Genomic DNA, 20,488 nt, shown 5'->3' on the forward strand with positions numbered 1-20,488 from the left:
AGGAAGAAGTCATTAATGGAAGCTACGTAAAAATGATGCTGACTGCTCTGTTTATTGCTTACACATTGAAAAAAAGCTGACATACACAACCCATAATTTAAACAAAATTGTTTATATTATTCAGTGAAGCTTACTGCAGGGTCAGTGAACAAATACAGGCTGATTGAGTCAACTGCACTGAGCTGTCGCCAAGCTGAGCACTTTGGGTAAATGTTTGCCTTGACCAGAGCAATGGCACAGAATGAAAGAAGGGAATTATCTCCCTAGGCGTTGCGCGAATAAGCTAAACAAGTTATGTCAGATGTCAGGGTGACTGCATTCACCCAGACCTAGAAGTCAAACAAGTGTCTCAAAGTGAAAGTGTAACTACTCAGACAGTGGGTTCCAACGACTGGCTTAGCAGTGTCCCTAGCTAACACAAATGATGGATAGCAAATGCACCATCAACTATGTCAACTACTTTACTTTTATTCTGGATATCTTTCAGTCTCTCTTGAACTGCAATGGGAATTCTATAACATTGCGTTTGATTTAGAGTCCAGCCTAGTTATATTTCCAGATGCAGTTCATAAATCAAACGTGTGGAGGAAGAGAGCCATTTGGTAATCTACGGAACATGACTGAGAACTGGACAAATGGAGCCAAACGGAAGGCAAGAAAAGGCCCAGCAAGACCAGGAGCCACTCCTCACCGATGGGCAGCAGGGGAAAAGTTGTCAGTCCAGGACAGGCTTGTGGTGATTCAGAACACCTGCAGAAAGGTGAGGGAGGATGAGGCACTGACTCAGTTGCTAAAGGCCAACTCTATTCTAGTAAGGAAAACTTTTACTCCTGACCTTCTCGCCATACAGACCTATATCAATGTAGCACACCAAAAGATTTGTAACTTCGGCTTAATGCATTCATCCAAAAACAACCTGTCAGAGAATGCAGCGCTGCCTTGACTAGAGCAATGGCACAAAATGCCTCACTCTCTCAGAGTATCAATCTCACATTTTGTGCTTAAACTCTTGGTAGGAATGGAACCTATAATCATCTGTTCCAAGGGCCATGAGTGCCACCAATTAATTCACAGCCTTGCACACTTGAATGAGCCTCACAAACGTCATGACCCTGCCAGTTCTGTACCCCCATGTCCCAATACATTGCTGGATTCCACCCTCGTTCTCCAGGTCTCCCATCAGCACCAATGGTTACCAGACTGTCACAGCCTGCCCAAGTATGCAAACCACCCTAAGGCAATGGAGATGCAAGGAGCTCTAGGTGCAGCAATCCACAGCAAGGAAACAAGATGCTGGAGAAACTCAATGAGCCAGACAGCATCTCTGGCTGGAGAGAAACAGACAGTCAATATTTCAGGTCAAGACCCTTTGTCTGGTCTCTATTGAAAAGTAAGTGAGTGGTGGTTGTGAGGGATGGTTGGAAGCATTCATATTTGTTTGGTGTTGCAGTAATTTCTCATTACTGGATTATTGGAAGGCATTCATTAGACATACCACAAAAATGTATTAAGCTATTCCTGGAATACATTTATTACCCAGTCTAAAAGACTACAACTAATCAGAGTCGGTTAGTGTTCCCAACATTACAGAGTAAAGGTGTCATCAGAAGTGTATCGACCTACACACTTCAGTTTCAGTAAAAAAGTACAAACCCTTGCAAAAACAATTAGGTGTTTAATAACATGATTGTACGCTTTAGATTAAAGAAAGCTAGAGTAACAAAGGTTTTCTTGACTCTCTGTTATATGGAGACATCTGGGGGAGAATCCAAACCCGCAAGCAGGATGTTGAGAAAACTAGATAGATGAGTTCAATCCACAACAATTGGCTGATACTGACATAAGTTGTAAAGAATGGGTAGAGGAAAATACTGAGGGGAATAAGGTGAGTGTTCTTGGGAATGGATCATTTCTTTAATGTCTGATCCTCCAACTAACAACATTTTGAAGAGTAAAATATAAAACTTAACTGTCACTTCCTGCCATATGAGAGTCCAGTGCCAGATTTTCCAAATGGCTCCCACACTAGCATTGCAACCATGACCCAGAGTGTTGAATCCAAATAACTTGTTGCATCTTGACAAATACATGTCAAAGAGTTGACTGGAGAGGGAATGAAGCAATGGTAGCAAGAGCGTGGCAGCAATGTAATTAGGGACACCAGGATGTCATTCAAAATGCTTCTGTCCTAATGGGCAAACTGAGTAAGGCTATGGAAATGGAACTAACCGAGTGAGCCGATAAACTCAGTGTCTGAATAAGAAAGAGGAACACACACAAATTAAATATCTGTTTGTGTAATCGGGGAAACAGGCATACACTTGAGTGAAAAACAAGCGATTAGAGGAACTCTTCAGAACCAAATGAAGGGTCTCAACCTGAAATGTTGACTCTCCGTTTCCCTCCACATGTCGCCTGACCTGCTGAGTTTCTCCAGCTCCGGAAGCCAGCATCTGCATCACCGGACTACACTTGATGTGTGAAATAAAATGCTGAAAGTACTCAGCGGGTCAAACAAGATGTGCAGAGAGGAACAGAGTTAATGTTCCAGGCCAATGACCTTCCATCAGAATGGGTGAGTTGCCTCCGTCCTTATGATCTTGAGGCATGCATGCATACACTGCAGAAGTGTAAGTGGGGTAGGGCCCATGAAGGCACTTGCAAAGTTGCAGGCAAATGAAAATACCAAAAAAAATGCATACATTGTGAGAGAGAAAGAGAAATCTGGGAATTGTGTGGGAGACTTGCTGGAGAGGGCAGCATGGAGAAAACTCCAAAAATGAGGAAAACCTGGGATCATTGCCGGCATCCTGTCTGGATGGTAATCTATTCCATTTAAACGATCCATTCCCAAGAATACTTACCTTATCTCCCTCAATATTTTCTTCATCACATTCTTTAAAACTCATTCCAGAGTCAACAAATCATTGCTTCAACTCTTCCGTCTAGTCTTGTTGAAGAAATATTCCCACCGCATTGAATACAAGAGAAACAAAATAGTATAGATTAGCAGCACAGAGGAAAAACACACCCAATCTTTCCAGTAGAAGTTTTGCATTTTCTTCTTTATAGGTGCTTTTTTTTATCCTTTCAAAATCAGGCTTATCACATGAACTAAAAATATGAGTCAGATTTCATGTGTACAGGACAGAGATTTCAACCGAGTTCTTTGACATTTAACGTGTAGTACAAGGAGATTGATGTCACTGGAAGCGCAGCTGTTGCCACAGTTCAGGGCTATTGATTGAAGATTGCTTAGTACTTGCGAAGCCTGTTCTGAATTTTGCCAGTGTGGTTATGATTGATGATGGAGCAATTACAGGAATTTGTAACTTATTGGCCACTTAGAACTTTGTTTGGTCTCTATTTTAGATAAATGGAGAATGTAGTCATTACACAAAAAATATTATCTGCATACCACAAACTCCCACAACATTTCCTTGCCAAATATTTGGTAAAACTGTATTTTTTAACCGAAGTATTTAAGAAAATATATTGCCTAATACATAAATTGTTCAGCCCTATGCACATCTCATACTTCACAAAACACAAAGGTAAATGAGGACCAAATTGTGAATTCTTGCTGAATTATTAACTGATAGCTTTTGAAGGTCAGTCATCTCAGTCCTGGGATACTACTGGGGGATTTTCATAATTAGGACAGCTCCTCTGAGCAAACTATGGCATTACTGCATCTACATCTATCACATATTTAGCATAGTAAGACCATTCAAGTCATGACAGGGTGCATTATTAAGAAGAATTTCACACCCAAGGCACTTAAGGAGATGTTAATGTAGGCATGGCCAAAGACTTGGACTTCAAGGAAAACCTCAGGAAAAAAATTCCAGAGCCAGGCCTAAACAACTGAAGAGGTGCCAAGGAATTGTGGAAGGAAGGAAATCGGCTGTGCGCCAGAGGCTTGAATGGTAGGAAAGTAGGGACTGCAGAAGGCAGGATAGGATTACAGAGGTTGTGATCTAAACAACTCCACTTTCCTGGTGGTATTGCCCTGAAGTCTGTATCTATTTCAAATGTCCCCAGACCTCCAAAGATCAGAAGCATGCAATAAACTTCCAGTCTGGCACTGGAGTACGATTGCCCTGTAATGATTGGCTAATTAGTTAACCTATTTTACATCAATATTTTCAGTTAAAGTGAACTCCTCTTGCTTATAACAAAATTAAGTTATTAGTCTTATTTGGAACATTGAACAGTACACCACAGAAACAGGCCCTTTAGTCCATGATGTTGTGCCAAATTAATTAAACTCCTAATTAAATGCCTAACTAATTTATTCTGCCTGATGATGTCTATATTACACCACTGTTTACATATTCATCTGCCTTTCTAACAGCCTCTTAAATTCCATCATAATATTTGACTCCACTACTCGTGGTAGTGTATTCCAGGAACCTACCACTCTCTGTGTAATGAAACTTTACCCGCACACCTCCTTTGAACTTGCCCTCTCACCTTAAATGCATGCCCCTAGCATTAGACATTTTAACCATAACTTCATCCACCTTCAGATGAATTGATCTGTCCATGATTTCTGGTCTATTGACCTATCCACGGCCTCAGCTGAAGAGTTGCATCGTTGTCTGTTGCTCCAGATCCCAGCATTTTGTCTCTCCAAGCTGTATCATTTTCAGCCAGAGATTCCAGAGAATTGCCGAAGAGAGTGTAGAGGACCAATCTGAAGTCTTCTAGAATACAGTCATACTGGGCAAGAAAGCTGCAAAGCATCAAGTCCATCACTGGTACCTTGACTGCACCCAGTCTGTGCGTTATGTTCCTGCTCTAGCACTGACAACTTCTACTGGCCGTTAGCATTTATATCACAAGTCAGATTGACAGGCTGTAAGCATTCAACACACACAAACATTGTACTTCTTTACCTCCAACAGCAATTTTTTTTCACATCCAGACTCCATTTCCAAATCATTAATGTGAGGAGCTTGTCTAATGAGGTCCAGAAGAATCACACCATTGATTTCCTCTTATGGATATAAGCCAGCTACCAACAATGCATTACTCAGGTTATATGCCTCATGCCCATATTTTAAATTTCCCAATTATCTATCATTTGTACACAAAGTGAAATAATTTAATAGCCGGGGTCTTCAATCTCTTAAAGAGATGTGGCCTTGGACAAATCCTAAAAGACTTCCCACAAACCGCATCTCTGACGATGTATTTTGTCAATTTCCTACTCCTTTGGGGTTAGAGTTCATTTCTGGTTTGATTATACACAGCTGAAGTATTCTTCTACATCAATGTCATTGTTCTGAACTAGTTAATAATATGATGGAAGCTTTTGCGTTTGAGATTATGTCAATGAATTTCACTGGAAATGTGAAATTATTGCTGCCAGATCTTGTTTAAATCTGAGTTGTTCTTGCAGAAAAGCACATGTTACTTAATGAGATCAAGATACTGCATGTTCAGTGAGGACTAAGCAACAGAGTCTCCAGAGTAGATGCCAGATCAAATGGAGACAGGTAGTGATCACATCCGGTTTCCTTTCCCATCGTGGACGGATGTTAAAGAGGGAATAATTGGGGAAGACTTCCACAGAGTAAACACACAAAGTGTGTTTCCATTCTTGGACAAAGGAAAACTAGATGCCATGAAAACTTGAGGCTGCATTTTCAAACTTCTTTTTAAGGACTTCAAGGTTAAAAGCTTTGAAGCAGATTCATGTTCGGATTGGTGGTGAGAGTGATAAAAAAATAGATCTGGGGACATAAGCCCTCAGTAATAGCTGAATGAATCAAACCCTGTGCATGTGTGCACCTCTGAGCCAGCAGAAAGATTACTCATGGTCAGTGTTATGACTGTAGCTATCGATTGGGATATTATCATTTTATGAAAAATTCAGCATGCAAATGCATTAATGAAATCTCTAGGGATTAATCAATGCAACTTCATGTGAACTGATACTCTCAGCATTTTAGTCAGAATAAGTCATGCATATTTTTAGGAACAATGAAAAAGCAGGGTAATAAAATGATGATTTAATTGTAGAAATGTGCAGCACAGGTGCAATTTGGCTCAGGTTCTATGTCTTCCTGGGAGTTCTCAGCTGATGGGCATGCTTCGACCATATCTGAAAATATTCAGCACACACTTGGAAAAGTGTTGGTTAGGCTTTCCATTGCAATCACAAATATAAGATCTTTCCTGAGTAAAGGAAGTTGGTCAGCATTATTAAATATAGTTGTTTATTTTCTCTCCATTACAAAGTATTCCTTGGAGTATTTGAGTGTAGTGGTCAACTGCCGTCTTTCTTTGAAACTGTGGAAAATTGATTTATTAGGGAAAGTAAGCATTTTAAAAAGTTCCCCACATGGGAAGCTTGTTATAAAAACACTGAAAGTTAAGCAGAAAAACTATACTGAAACATTAAATTGGAGCATTTTTAATGGAAAGTTTTTCATGAAGCTCAGTGGAAACATGAAACTTAACCAATATAAACGACACAAGCATTTTGAATGCAATATCCTGTTTACACCCGAAATAGAAAGTCACCTTTCCATATCCATGGAAAGGGAAGGTTTATGTTCCCAGCTTTCTTTTTGGTTGCTTTATCAATCACAGACTTTTTCTTTTTGTGTGTGCCTGCGTGCGTGCGAGTCTGTGCATATGCGTCTGCGTGTGCGTCCGTGTGCATCTGTGCATGTACGTCTGTGTGTCCGCGATGATGTCTTATTCATGGCTTTTACAAGGCGCGGAGTGAGTGAGAGAGACTGTGTGGCGCGCCACTCCTCACACAGGCATTTTCGCAATATTTTTCCCTTTATTTTATGAGGTCGAGTTGCGATCTCGACACTCAACCCGGCACGGATGGAAAGCGTACTCGGGAGCGGACCCAACTAGTTTCGAACCCGGGAACCTCTGCTTCCAGGTCCGGCGCCGATGTCGTTGTGCCACCAGCCGGCCCCCAATCACAGACTTTCACAAAGAAATTGCCAAGGGATCAAAGAAAAGGGAATGCAAAGTAGATGGCGTAGTACAGGCATTAATATATCTCATTACTACATTAACACAATGCTTATACCTCATTGGCTGGGAAAGCCCTTTGGAATGCCTTGTGGTTGTAGGCCTCATACAAATGCAAGCCAAGCAACACACACAAAACGCTGGAGGAACTCTGCAGGCCAGGCATCATCTATGGAATGAGTAAGCAGCTGCTGTTTCAGGCCGAGACCCTTCATTGAGAGACCTGATGTAGGCTCTCGGCCCGAAACGTTGATTGTTCACTCTTTTCCATAGATGCTGCCTCCTCCAGCATTTTGTGTGTGTTGCTTGGATTTCCAGCATTTGCAGATTATTTTCTCTTGTCTGAAATACAAGCCTCACCTACTTGACCTCTGATACACTTTTCAATGATTTTCCTTTTTTCTTCTGATTTCCCTCTAAGATATTTGATTCACACTGAAATCCACATCACTTAGTTTCCTTCGGGTAACCTTCTGAAAATTAGGAAACACAAGGTAGATATGTGGAATAAAGGTCTAGTTGGATGAAGTGCCTTGAGTTTGTGATGTTTGGCAGTTGGCTTGCCTTTCTAGTTGATATCCATAAGATTACAGCAACAATCTGTGGCACTTAATTTTTCCACATTCCTTTGGAATCAGCTTAACTCCCTGAAAGAATTCCTTCAGCTGTGACACTGGCATACTGAGTTCAGCCTCAAAGTCAGAGGTGCTCTTGACGACTGGCATTAAAGGCTTCCTAGCGCCCCCTTGTGGTGGTCAGCACTCCAGATAACAATTTAACAAAACAGAAAAGGCCAGGAAAAGTAATTGGACACAAGTACCTGCCGAGCCAAAGAAGTCTTTTAGAAGGAATTACCAAAAGTTTAACGATAGAGATGGCAATCAGGGAGGGAAGAAGGGTATAGAGAGTACAACTTTGGCTCTGGTGGCTGACTGGGGTGAAATATTGGCCCCGGCCAGCTACTGCTGGGGTTTGGTGGGGGACATCCCAGTGATGAGCTGAAGCAGAAATTAAGAGTTGACGTTCTGGAGGTGAAAACAGCAGCCACTGAGATGGAGAGGAGAGGAGAGGACATGGCGTTGGGAGGTTAGTTCATATCTGTATGGAAAGTTAATTCTAGAAAGGAATCCAATCAAACCTGGTGTGTCTGACAGATAGACAGGTGAGATTGTGACCCGACTATGGAACTTGAAGCTTCCGACCTCCAGGTGGTTAATTGGACGAAGGCACCTTTTTTATCCAAAACTTGAGTGTCAGAATACAGAGGGAGGGAGGTGCTTTCAGCATGACTTGGGTTCATCCTAATCTCTTAGGCTAATGATCAGCCTGTAAATGACCCAGAGGACCTTAACAGGAATGAGTGGGGGAAGCCACTGCAGAGCTGTTAGACAGCAGTCGAATTCCTAATAATGGAAGTAAATAATGTTAGTCCCATAGAACTAACATTTCCGAGGATCTCACCTGGTCCCTGAACTCCTCCATCCTGATCAAAAAAGTGCAACAGCACCTTTATTTCCTGTGGAGCATGAGGAAAGCTCACCTCTGTCCCAGGATATTGACGGACTTTTACCACTGTACCATTGAGAGCATACTCACCAACTGCATCTCAGTGTGGTATGGCAATTGTCCTGTATCGGACTGCAAAGCACTCCAGCGTGTGGTGAAAACTGCCCAGCAGATTATCGGCACCCAATTGCCCACCACTGAGAACATCTATCATAAACGCTGCCTGGGCAGGGTGAAAAGCATCATCAGAGATGCATCTCACCCTAACCATGGACTCTTTACTCTCCTCCCATCCGGTAGGCACTACAGGAGCCTCCGCTCCCGCACCAGCAGGCACAGAAAGAGCTTCTTCCCTGAGGCTGTGACCCTGCCGAACCTCTCATCACAGCACTAAGCAGTATTGCACCCATATTGTACTGTCTCAGTACTTTTATATTTGTGTGCTGTAGCACTTTTTGTTTGCAGTTATTTTGTAAATAACATTATTCTTTGCATTTCTGGTCAGATGCTAAATGCATTTCATTGGCTTTGTATCTGTACTTGGCACAATGACAATAAAGTTGAATCTAGTCTAATCTAATCTAATAGAAAGAAGTACAATGGGCTGGAATTTATTGGGAAGCATTGACAGTTCTGACTGGGATTTATTCTTCAAGTGATGGCAGGTTCAGGAGCCGGTGTGAATCTGGCTGCCCCGGCTGCAGTGCTGCAGTGATTTCACAGTCGTACTCTGCTGCGGACGGACTCTGCCCAGAGGGGTAGCAGCTTGCTGGGATTGCCCCATGGTTCAGTAAGGGACCCTGCTCAAAGGTCCAGCACCGGCTCAGGTGCAGCATAACCACCGTGCTTCTGCACCTGGAAGGGAAAAGGATAAAAATACACATTTTTAAACTTCTTGCATTTTCAGTTATTCCATTCTGCATAAAGGTGTTTTGTACACTTCCAAGTGATCTTCTCTTAACTAAAATATAGCTTGATTTTCAATAATTTAATTAATATTTTTAAATGTTCCTATTGCGAGGTATATTGAGAAGCATTGAGAACTTTGCAGTCAGTGGCTTGTTCCTGACTATATAGCTGACTAGATTATGACAAGTGAGGTCCCAGACAGCCGTAGAATCAAAGGTCACGCAGGCCCTGTGATCCACAGAGTCTATGTCAATCATCAAGCGCTCATTTACTCACAAACCCGGTGGGCAGGTCATGTCATCCGCATGCCGGACGAGCGCATACCCAAGCAGCTCCTTTTTGGGGAACTCTCTGTTGGAAGACGCTCGCATGGAGGGCAGAAGAAACGTTACAAAGACACACTAAGGGCCTCCGTGAAGTCATTTGACATAGACACGACCTCTTGGGAAATGCTGGCGCAAAACCGCCCTACCTGGCACGGCCTTATCCACAAGGGCTGTCAAGCTTACGAAGCAAGGCACATTGCTGAAGCACCACATAAGCGCGAGCTGCACAAGTCCAGAGCCACCAGCGCAACAACTGCAGTGCCTACTCGTCTGCCCAACATGTGCCAGGACATTCCGTGCCAAAATTGGCCCGACCAGTCATCTTCGAGCACACCGCATCCAGTCTCAAAGTGACTAATGGTGTCGAGGTCTTCATCGACGACGATGGACGAACCACCATTTACACCAATCCCATTTTATTCATCCTACGTTCCTATAAACTCCCGATAGACGGTACCAGTCACTTACACCCTGGGGACAATTTACAATGGCCAATCCACCCACCAGCCTGTGTGTCTCTGAGGTGTGTGAGGAACTTACCACTAAATCCTCAAAGCCTGTCCACCAACTAGAAAGCTCAAGTGAAGAGTGTGATGGGGTACTCTCCATCTGCTCGCAATGCCATACGGGCAGAGTGGCCTGTTTGCCCTCCATTTACAGCCATTTATTCACTGCACCAACAATGCACAGTCCCAGCGGTTTGTACCATCTGCAGGATGCATGCAGCAGCTTCCAAATCCAGGACCTCCATCAAATAGAAGAACAAGGGTAGCAAAAGGCCATCGGACAAGAACACATAGAGTCATAGAGCACGGCAGCACAGAAAAAGGCCTATGGCCCACTAATCCATGCCAAACTGTTACTGCCTGACCCCATAGGAACAGAATTAGGCCATTAGGCCCACTGAGTTTGCTCTGCCTTTCCATCATGGCTGGTTTATTATTTGCTTCTCAACCCCATTCTTCTGTCCTCTCCCCATAACCTTTGACTCCATATTAATCATGAACCTATCAACCTTCACTTTAAATATTCCCAATGACTTGTTTTATTTTATTTAGATATACAGCACGGAACCGGCCCTTCCGGCCCAATGAGCTATACCACCTAGCAAACCATCTACTTAACCCTAGCCTAGTCACAGGACAATTTACAATGACCAATTGCACTACTGACTGGTATGCCTTTGGTCTGTGGGAGGAAACCCTCCTCATCTCAGACATCTTTTTACTCAGAGATTGTGCCCTCTGGTCCTAGACTCTCCCACTATTGTAAACACCCTCTCCACATCCACTCTACATAGACCTCTCAATATCAGTCGGTTTCAAAGTGATCCCACCCTCATCCAGACATCCCACCCTGCAAAAACTCATTTCAGGGAAGTAGCGCCATCAATTTGCGGGAGACTCCAGGAGCTTCCGGGAGAGGTGGGATGTCTGCAATAGAGTAGCTCCTTAGCAGTTAGCCAGCTAGTTTAAATAACGTTAGCTATACTAATGAACGAATGACACCTGTTAAACTCATCTCAACATGTCTTTTACATTTTAACCCACCATGGGCAATAGAAAAGTCACTGTTGCAAACAGTGCAGCGAGCAACACTGTCATTATTTTGACCTCTGTTAGGCAGGGGTACACTTTAGTGTAGTCTGGGGTGACGTACGTTTTATATTTTCTTTTTTTGGAGCACTCTGCCATGGCGTGCCCTCTCTCTCTCTCTCTTGCTTGCGCGCTCTCTCTCTCGTGTTCGCTCTCATGCTCTCTCTTGCTTTCTCTTGCTCACTCGCTCTCAAAAAATTTGATTTCCGTGATATTGTATATAACTTGCGGGCATCAGGGAGCCACTATTAATATGCGGGAGACTCCCGGAACTTCCGGGAGAGGTGGGATGTCTGCTCCTCCTTCTAAATTGCAGTGAGTACAGGCCCAAAGCCTTCAAGCACTCCTTATACATTAACTCTTTCATTCCCTTCTCACTACCACCTTCTCAGGGGCAACTAGGAATGGGTAACTAAATGCTGGCTCAGTCAGTAAAGCCCACATCCTTCAGAGGAATGAAAAATGGACTTAGAATCATGGGAACAACATACTGAACAACATACTGATTGTGTCACTGTGCCTTGACTGATGGGCTTTTCAGGGATATCTATGAGCTAAGTCGAGGAGCATTATGCCCCTCAGCCAGCCAGCCCTGCTCAGTAAGACCCAGACCAACTCAATATGTTGTTTTAGAGGCTGCAGGAAGGGGCAGCAAGGATGGTTGCTCCTGGCCACATTAGATGGAGCATCACTCACATATTCTAGTGTTGTGGTGATAACAGAATCAGAAAAGGATTTGCCCTAAAGATGAATGAACTAAGGGTCCAAGAACATTGGTGATGGGCCTTAGGTTGCCAAGGGGAACAGCTGGAGAGGGAGGTGTCGATGATCCTTTCATAAGAGAAGATGAGGCCTGAGGAAAGAGATCAACTGACAATATCGGTGAGGCTGGCAAATAGATCATTATGAAGTGATGGAGAGAATCTGGTTTTGGGAGCTCAGCTCAGGTCTTAATAGGAAAGTGAGTCTGCAAGAGGTCAGTTTAAGCTGATATAATACTTGAATCTGTTCCAGCAATTAATTGCTTATTGATCACAATTGCTTCAATAAGTCATAATTTATATTGAAATGTGATTTTCCCAAACTAACTCAAAATATGTAAAGTTGAAGGTTAACGTGCATTGCTCTTGTGGTCTTCAGCATTAGGTGTCAGCAATATGTTTTATTCCAGCAGCACAGTGTATTTATGGTGTGGTGATGGGATTGTAATGGAATACGCTCCATGTTTCTGCATGAGTGAAGCTCCGGTAGCACGCAAGGGGTTAGGACCATTGAAGTCATAGTCAGTGGAAGGGTTTGTACCCTGCCCACCACCCTGAGCATTCACTGCCTCCACCATGTCTGCAGTGTATATCACGTCCATGGTCTACCCTGGCTACACTGACTGAACCTCCTAGCCCTGTAACCTCCATTCCCTAGGCACCTTAGATCACCTGCACTTCCCTCCCATACCACAACCAACCTCCCCAACACACTCTGTCAGGACTGGGAAAACATTACAGCACAGTACAGTACAGGCCCTTCAGCCCACAATAGTCTGCTGAGCTTTTAACCTACCCTAAGATCATCTAACCCTTCCCTCCTACGTACATAGCCCTCCCTTTTTCTAACATCCATGGGCTTCTCTAGGAGTTTCCTAAATGCCACTAATGTATGTGTCTGGTAAGGCACTCCACGCACTCACCACTCCTTTTGTAAAAAAAAAACTCACCTCTGACATCCCCTCTATACTTTCTTAAATAACCTTAAAATTATGCCCCCTGGCATTAGCCATTTCCACCCTGGGAAAAAGTCTCCGGCTATCCACTCTTATCATTCTGTACATTTTTATCAAGTCACCCTTCATCCTTCTTCACTCCAAGGAGAAAACTTCAGCTTGCTCAACATGTCCTCGTAAGACAAGCTCTCTAATCCAGGTAGCATCCCAGTGAACCTCCTCTGCACCCTCTCCAAAGCTTCCACATCCTTCCTACAATGAGGTGACCAGAACTGAACACAGTATTTAAGTGTGGTCTAACCAGTGACATATAGAGCTGCAACATTACCTCACAGCTCTTGAATTCTGTCTCCTGACTAATGAAGGCCAGCATACTGTTCACCTTCCTAACAACTCCATCAGCCTGCGGGGCTAATTTGAGGGATCTATATTATCGGTTGCATGTTCAGATGCTGTGGCAATAACAATATCAAAAAGGAATTTGGCCCAAAAGAGGAGTGAACTAAAGGTCAAAGACCACTGGAGATGGGGTTCAGGAGAATGGTTGGAGAGGGAGGTGTCAATGGTGTTTTGAAAGAGTGGAGGGTGAAGCCTGAGGAAAGGGGCCCATTGATAGTATCAGCAAGGCTGACTTACAGATCGCAATGAAGTGACAGAGAGTTCAAGTAGGCAGTTCACCAAAATCTTGTCAGACAAGCTAGGCCTTTCCACTTCCTGTGAGAGAAAAACAAAATAAATTCATCTTAAAGTGGTCATAGATTAAAGCATGTTTTAAGAATTTTGATTACAATCATCCCTTCAGCTTTTACAGTGTCACTGAATTCCTTATCTGCTGCTCTGTTTAATGCATCTGATTCTCAGTGCGCAGACAGCCAGTCATGCTATCACGAGAAGAACTGGCCTACCCTGTATTAAGGGAGATTATATGCTACCTTGAGCAATTTTGCTCTAATGCATATTGCAGGTCTAGACTCTGGCAACTGGTATGTTCTTTTAATTTCTTACACACACACACAAACACAAAATGACTAATGCTTGTACACACAATACGAGCACACACCTGCGTGCACACACGTGCATGTTTAGACGCACAGTTGCAGCATGCACAAACATGATACACACATTCATGTCATCACACATACAGGAACACACTCAAAACATTAAATATCACCACAATAAATTTATTATTATAGTAAATTAATATTCAGAAATTCCTTTGAAGCCATTCCCTTAGGAAATTCTACAGACAATAAATTGTAAAATCAGAGGAGTTAACCCACAGATACATTAAACATCCTTTACAAAATTATATGCAGCTAAAGGTATTGTATGGTGCAATCAGTTTGCATCAAGAAGAATTCAAACATCCTGCCAGCTATCCTCTTTAAAAATTGACAACCACTACTTAAGAGCTCAATGCAAATTGCTCAGTAACGTCTAAAGGTATCATTTTATGAAAGTATAGTTCATGAGATAGTGAGCGGGGGGTGAATTATGACACCTTTTCTCTTTCATTCCACTGCAAGACCTGCAAAGGTTACAAGACGTTTGAGTGAATAATAATTGAAATGGGGGATTTACATAATTTGAAAATGCGCTGACAAATGCTTGTTATAAATGTTTAAGGGTCTGGTCTGCACCCTATTTATAATTCTGGATGAAAGATGAAAGGTTATTATTAGAGCCAAAAAAGACAAACAGTTAATAGCTTTAGTTGGATTCTTCTTTTAAAGGACAAATGCAGGTACACGGACAATAGACAGGGTCCTCCCCCTCAGTGCCTAAGGCAACCTTCTAGCATTCAGGTGCATCCTACATTATCCTGGCAACATTCCTCATCAAAATCAGAATCTTGCTTCCTGTCACAGTTTTTCTCAGATTCACTGCTCCACTTATGCCTTTGGGTCATATTATCAGTTTATTTGTGCTGATAATGGGATAGTTTTCACCAGTGAATATGTCTTCTTTGCAGCTAAAAGTGTCTATGGGAAAAAGGATCTAGTGCTTTCCCGGCATATATGATGCATAAACTCTTCTCGGTCTTCCAGGCGTTGATCTTAACTCATGTTTCGATGACAAACTCCGCCAGCTTCATCAGGGATGATGCCTAGGCCTGTCTAGTCTAGTGGTACTTGTACTCAACTCTCGTCGTCCATCCCTCCAGTTAGGCTATTCCTCAACCAATCAGGTTTCCACTGCCCCAACTTGCTTACAGTTGAATTCCAGTTCTTACTTGGAGCGAGACCTTCGTCTTTGTTGAAATTCTTATTTTCCAGCCTTCACCAGGCGGTCCCAAAAGCCATTGGCGTGGCATAGTGTTTTTGTACCATCTAAGTCAATCCTGTGGCCATTGCAAGTGCAGTGCCGATTTCTCGAGGTAACCCAAATGGATTCACCTCCTGTGCTCCTTGATGCGGTTTTCCACCATGCATAAACTGGGATTTGAGCTGCTTTACGGGTTTGTGGATGGTATTCCTCTGCGATCCTGGCGATTCTTCCAGAAACCATGGAAATATAGGGAAGACAGGCGGTAGTGATGGGTTCCTCCTCATCGTTAGGCTTCCTGGTTTTTCCATTGGCCCATCCACAAACCCGTGAAGAAGCTCAAATCCCAGTTTGTGAGGGTCAAAGGTGACCTGGGACTCAGGACAGCTGTCACTTACAGGATTCGCTGTGAATGCGGAGCAGCATACATCGCCGAGATGGGACGCACGGTGGAAACCCACATCAAGAAGCACAGGAGGTGTATCCGTTTGGGTTACCCAGAGAAATCGGAAGTTGCAGACATTGCATACACAATGGCCACAGGATTGACTTCAATGGCACAAAGCAACTGCACTGCGCCAGTGGCTTTTGGGAACACCTGGTGAAGGAAGCCGTTGAAATAAGACTAGAGGATAAAAATTTCAGCAGACGAAGGTCTCGCTCCAAGTAAGAGCTGAAGTATGATTTTAAATGAGGTGGGACAGTGGAAAGCTGATTGGTTGAGGACTAACCAATCAGGAGGAACGGACAACATAAGCTGAGTATATGTACCGCAGGACTAGATGTGCCTCGGCATCATCTCTGATGAAGATGGCACAGTTTGTTATTGAAACATCGGTTAATGTTGACACCTGGATCCAGCTGGAAGCCCGAGAAGAGTTTGTTTGTACAGGATATAACAACCCATCTGAAGAGAAACCACTTCTGATCCCTATGTGACCTAGTTCCCCCTCTCTCCAGTTTAAATATTTACCGCTTTGGTGAAGTGCGGAGCTGTGGAAAGACTGTACAGCCGCAATAAAGATGAGTCAGGTTGGACCAGGCACTTTGGAAACAGTCAGAAAGAGCATGATGTACGTGGGAAGGAATTAGACCAATGAAAAAGGATAGGGTTAAGGTAGAAGGAAATCATCTGCAGATAACAGCAGATTTGGTCATCTGCTCTTCTCTGCTGTCTATCATACGTACATGGTCAAAATAATATTCTCTGAGTAATACTTTAATTTTGACCAAAGAGGAAAATCTGCTTAATGATATTGTCCGTTTTCAGTGTTATAATGCTTTCTTTAATTTCTTTAACATTGCCACATTTCCCTGATCTTTCCCTATTAGACCCAGGAACTTGAAACTCTCGGTGACAGATTCATAGAGTTGTACAGCATGGGAAGGCTCTTTGGCCCATCTTCTCTGTGCTGACCAGGAGGCCCAGCTAAGCTAATCCCATTTGCCTCATTTCCCTCTAAAGCTTCCCTATCCATGTACCCGGTATTGAAGTTAAATGGTAGAGTCAGGAACATTAACAACATTGAAAAGATATTTGGATAGATACATGGATATGAGCGGGTTAAAGAGGTATTGATCAAATGCAGATACATAGGACTAGCTTAGATGGGAACCTTGGTCAGTACGAAGCAGTGGGGCTGAAGGGCCTGTTTCTGTGCTGTATGACTCTGTGATGCCATGTACTGAAATACAGGGTAAAACAGACTTTTGCAAGCGATCCATTTGCTTGGAGCAGCTTGCGAAGAGTCTCCATGCTCCAGCACCATCTTACTGAAACCTGTCCAAGTGTTACCTGCCTCTTTGTGCTGATCTTTTATATTGCCAATATTTCACCTCAGAAGCACATTGAATTGGTGCAGGGGAGGACATTCAGCCCTTCAGGGCAGCTCCACAAATCAATACAATCACATATGATCCTTTTTCTCATGCCACTTTTCTGCCCGCTACCCCTACACCTTGACACCTTGACTACCTCATGTGGCTATTGCCCATTATCATCTCGGATTGCTTTGCATGTACCCTGACTGATGGCTCCAATTTATAACAATTTCTGGTGAAGTTTGACTGCTCTAGGCCTATGTCACCTTCTTGTTCTCCTCTCTTATGCCCCCCCCCCCCCGGCCAAATTAGCAGAACACAGAATACCGCCATGTCAGGATCGTACTGAATATAGATAGGAATTAAATCTGATCATAATCTGCTTCAGAAAATGTGATCATTGTTGCCTTTCCCAATTAGTCGAATAAAGACACACCGTAAGTAATAAAGGTTTTCTATTTTTACATGACTTCCATAATTACAGGAGGCTCCAAGATATCTCTGACCATGAAGAGTACTTTCCTGAGGTGGCCTTCATTGAAGTGTAGAAAAGCCTAATTAGCAACAGTTAAATATCTGTTAAGAGAGAACTACTGAGATATGATATGTGCTTTCTACATTCAGTCAATACACAATACATGCAAAACGCTGCTCTTCCGCCTCTTACCTAACTCCCTATACTCTGGCACAGGACCTCTTACACCTTCTGCCCATGTCATTAGTGCCAATATGCACCACCACCTCTGGCTGCTCAGCCTCCCACTTGAGGATATTCTGCAACCGGTCCGAAACATCCTGAATTCTGGCACCTGGGAGACAACACACCATCCTGGCATCTCTTTCTCAGCAACAGAATCTCCTGTCCGTCCCCTAACTATCAAGTCTCGTATCAACTACCATGCTGCCCGACTTTACCCTTCCCTTTTGGATATTAAGGGATACTGTTCAGCTAGTTCTATCATGTCAAATATAAAAAGGACTGTTACCTAACAGCCTTAAATAATTTAATAAGTGAATTCAGGCATTAAATCTCAACATTTATAATACCAATCCATTCTGTTCCTCACCCCTATTAGTTAGACCTTCTTTCTATTCCACAACTTCAGGTAACTTGATTTTGCCATCATTATCAATCATCTATCTTTCTTTCTCTGTCTGGGAGTGGAGAACATGCCCAGCCTGATTAGCTTGTTGTCTTGTTCCGCATTCCCTTGTCTATGTTCTTTTGTCACTCTCGAACCGTTCCCTTTCACTCACTGACCAGATAACCTTGCTTACAGCTTTTCTACACGGATAGTCCAGTCTCACCTTTCAGAGATATCCAACTCCCCCACACCCCCTGCAAGTTTCCTTTGTCTGCATCCCAGTTCTAAAGGGCTTTGACCTGAAACATTGATGATTTCTCTTCCCACAGATGTTGCCTGACCAGATGAACATTTCCAGTATTTTAGATTTCCAGCATGTGGAGAGTTTTTTTTATTTTATTTTCACAGTTTCAGTGGTCAAAGTTTTACCTGGAAGTTGTCTGATCTCCTTTAACAAAAGGCTTCCTATAACATGGTCCATCTTATGAAGCACCTTCTTCTGAGATACTTTTCAGATAGGGTATTGTTGAAGTCCATCACACCATGATAGAAATCAATGGAGTTTATCATGACAGGAAACAGAAAATGCTTGAGGTACTCAACGCATCAGGCAGCATCTGCAGAGAGAGAAAATTATTTAATATTTCAGATTGATGACCTTTTGTCAGAACTCAAAGTGGAAAAATTATGTTATTGTTGAAGCAATGGAGAGAAATAGCTTGGAAAGAGGCCCATTGATTTACTGCGATGTTGGTTAATGGACAAATATTGTTTGGGACAGAAGGCTAACTGCTTCGAGCAACAAGTTGTATTTGTTAAGTCAAGGTAGAAATGCAGACGGACGGCCTAAGGAAAAATACAGGAGGAGGACTAACTACCTGATGTCCATCGGTGGTGATGGACAGGGAAGGTCAACAACCCTGTCTGCGAAGGGGTTTGAATTTTTGCTGTGCTCACGAAAAACATGACAGATGCCAAAAATCTGAAACAAAAACGAAAAATGCTGGAATGACTTGGTAGGTCAAATAGCATCTGTGGACAGGGAAAGCAAGTTAAAAGTTCGGGCTGATAATTTACTTCCAGGGATTTCTGATTTTATTATTAATTTCCTCTGTGTCTGTGCTTCCCAGATTTTCAGAACTCTTCAGCCTTTAATGAACAAACAGAGATAAATAGGAAAGCAAGCCTATTCATCCCAGAAGAGGTTTCAATGATCCCTGCACCAGACATCCTGGTCCCTATCACTAGCGCTCTGCCTGACTTTACCTTTCCCTGCTGGGCCTCAGAGCGGGCCTCAAGCATCACTAACCTGGCTGTTGCTGCTGTGCCCAGATAGGTCATTTCTACTCTCCTCCCCCCTCCCACCAGCTTGTCCAAAGGGGTATACTTGCTGCTGAGGGGAATGGCCTCAGGGGATCCTTGCACAGACTGCTCTCTACTTACTTCTCCTGGTCACCCATCTACTACCTGAAGCATACACTCTTGTTGTGTCCATCTCAGTACAAGTTGTAGACTGAGTTAATAAGGGAGTCTGGTTGGTGTAATACACTGGACTAGGGTTACAACTCCCTGCAATTTGTTGTGGTCTTAGGCAGAGTAGTTACCATGCCAAAGGCTGTGATGTGTCTGGATGATTACTTTCTATGGTGCATTTGTAAGAATTGCAGTGGGTTCTCAGGGACGTATTGAATTTCCTTAGGAAGTCAGAGACTGAAAAGTCAAAAACACGTTATGCTGCCTTGAAAGGTCCAACATGTGTAAATGTTGGGAGGAGAATGAAGGAATATGCTTCACACTCACTACCCCTTCTCCTTCCAATCATTATCTGAATGTAGCAACGCAGACAGAACTGGTGGAGGGGTTCAGCCAATCAAAGCATCTACAATTCTGAATTTATTTCCATGGATAGTGTACTTACAGAGAATTGTTCACTCCGTAGTCCTTCTGGACTCTTCATACACATTTACTAACAGAAAGGCAATAAAGAATGGATTTGACTTACAATAAAATGAGACTTTTTGAATATGAATTTAACAAGACAATATACTGGCTGTTAGCACTTTGACTTGAAGATCATATTGAAATCTCCACGCTTCTCAAAAAAGATGAATAGGAGCCTAATTGTAGCCCTCTGAATGTTAGCAAGAGGCATAGTTCACAGTTCTCAATATACAATGTGACTCTTCAGTGCTCTGTGAGCAAACTCAACCCAAAAGGCAGCATGCTGTTTGCAACCCAGTACCCCTACACTGGGATCTC

General features: G+C 43.0%; 1 long non-coding RNA gene across 1 annotated transcript; it reads right to left on the minus strand.

Annotated features, from left to right (window-relative positions):
• Nucleotides 1-8,780: 8,780 nt before the first annotated feature.
• Nucleotides 8,781-18,798, minus strand: LOC140198585 (uncharacterized). Its single transcript, XR_011886205.1, has 3 exons — nt 18,659-18,798; nt 13,695-13,772; nt 8,781-9,366 (listed from the first exon to the last, which is right to left on the minus strand). It is a non-coding gene; the product is annotated as an uncharacterized lncRNA (long non-coding RNA).
• Nucleotides 18,799-20,488: the final 1,690 nt, after the last annotated feature.

The sequence above is a fragment of the Mobula birostris genome, chromosome 6, assembly GCF_030028105.1.
Source record: "Mobula birostris isolate sMobBir1 chromosome 6, sMobBir1.hap1, whole genome shotgun sequence".
Taxonomy (NCBI): domain Eukaryota; kingdom Metazoa; phylum Chordata; class Chondrichthyes; order Myliobatiformes; family Myliobatidae; genus Mobula; species Mobula birostris.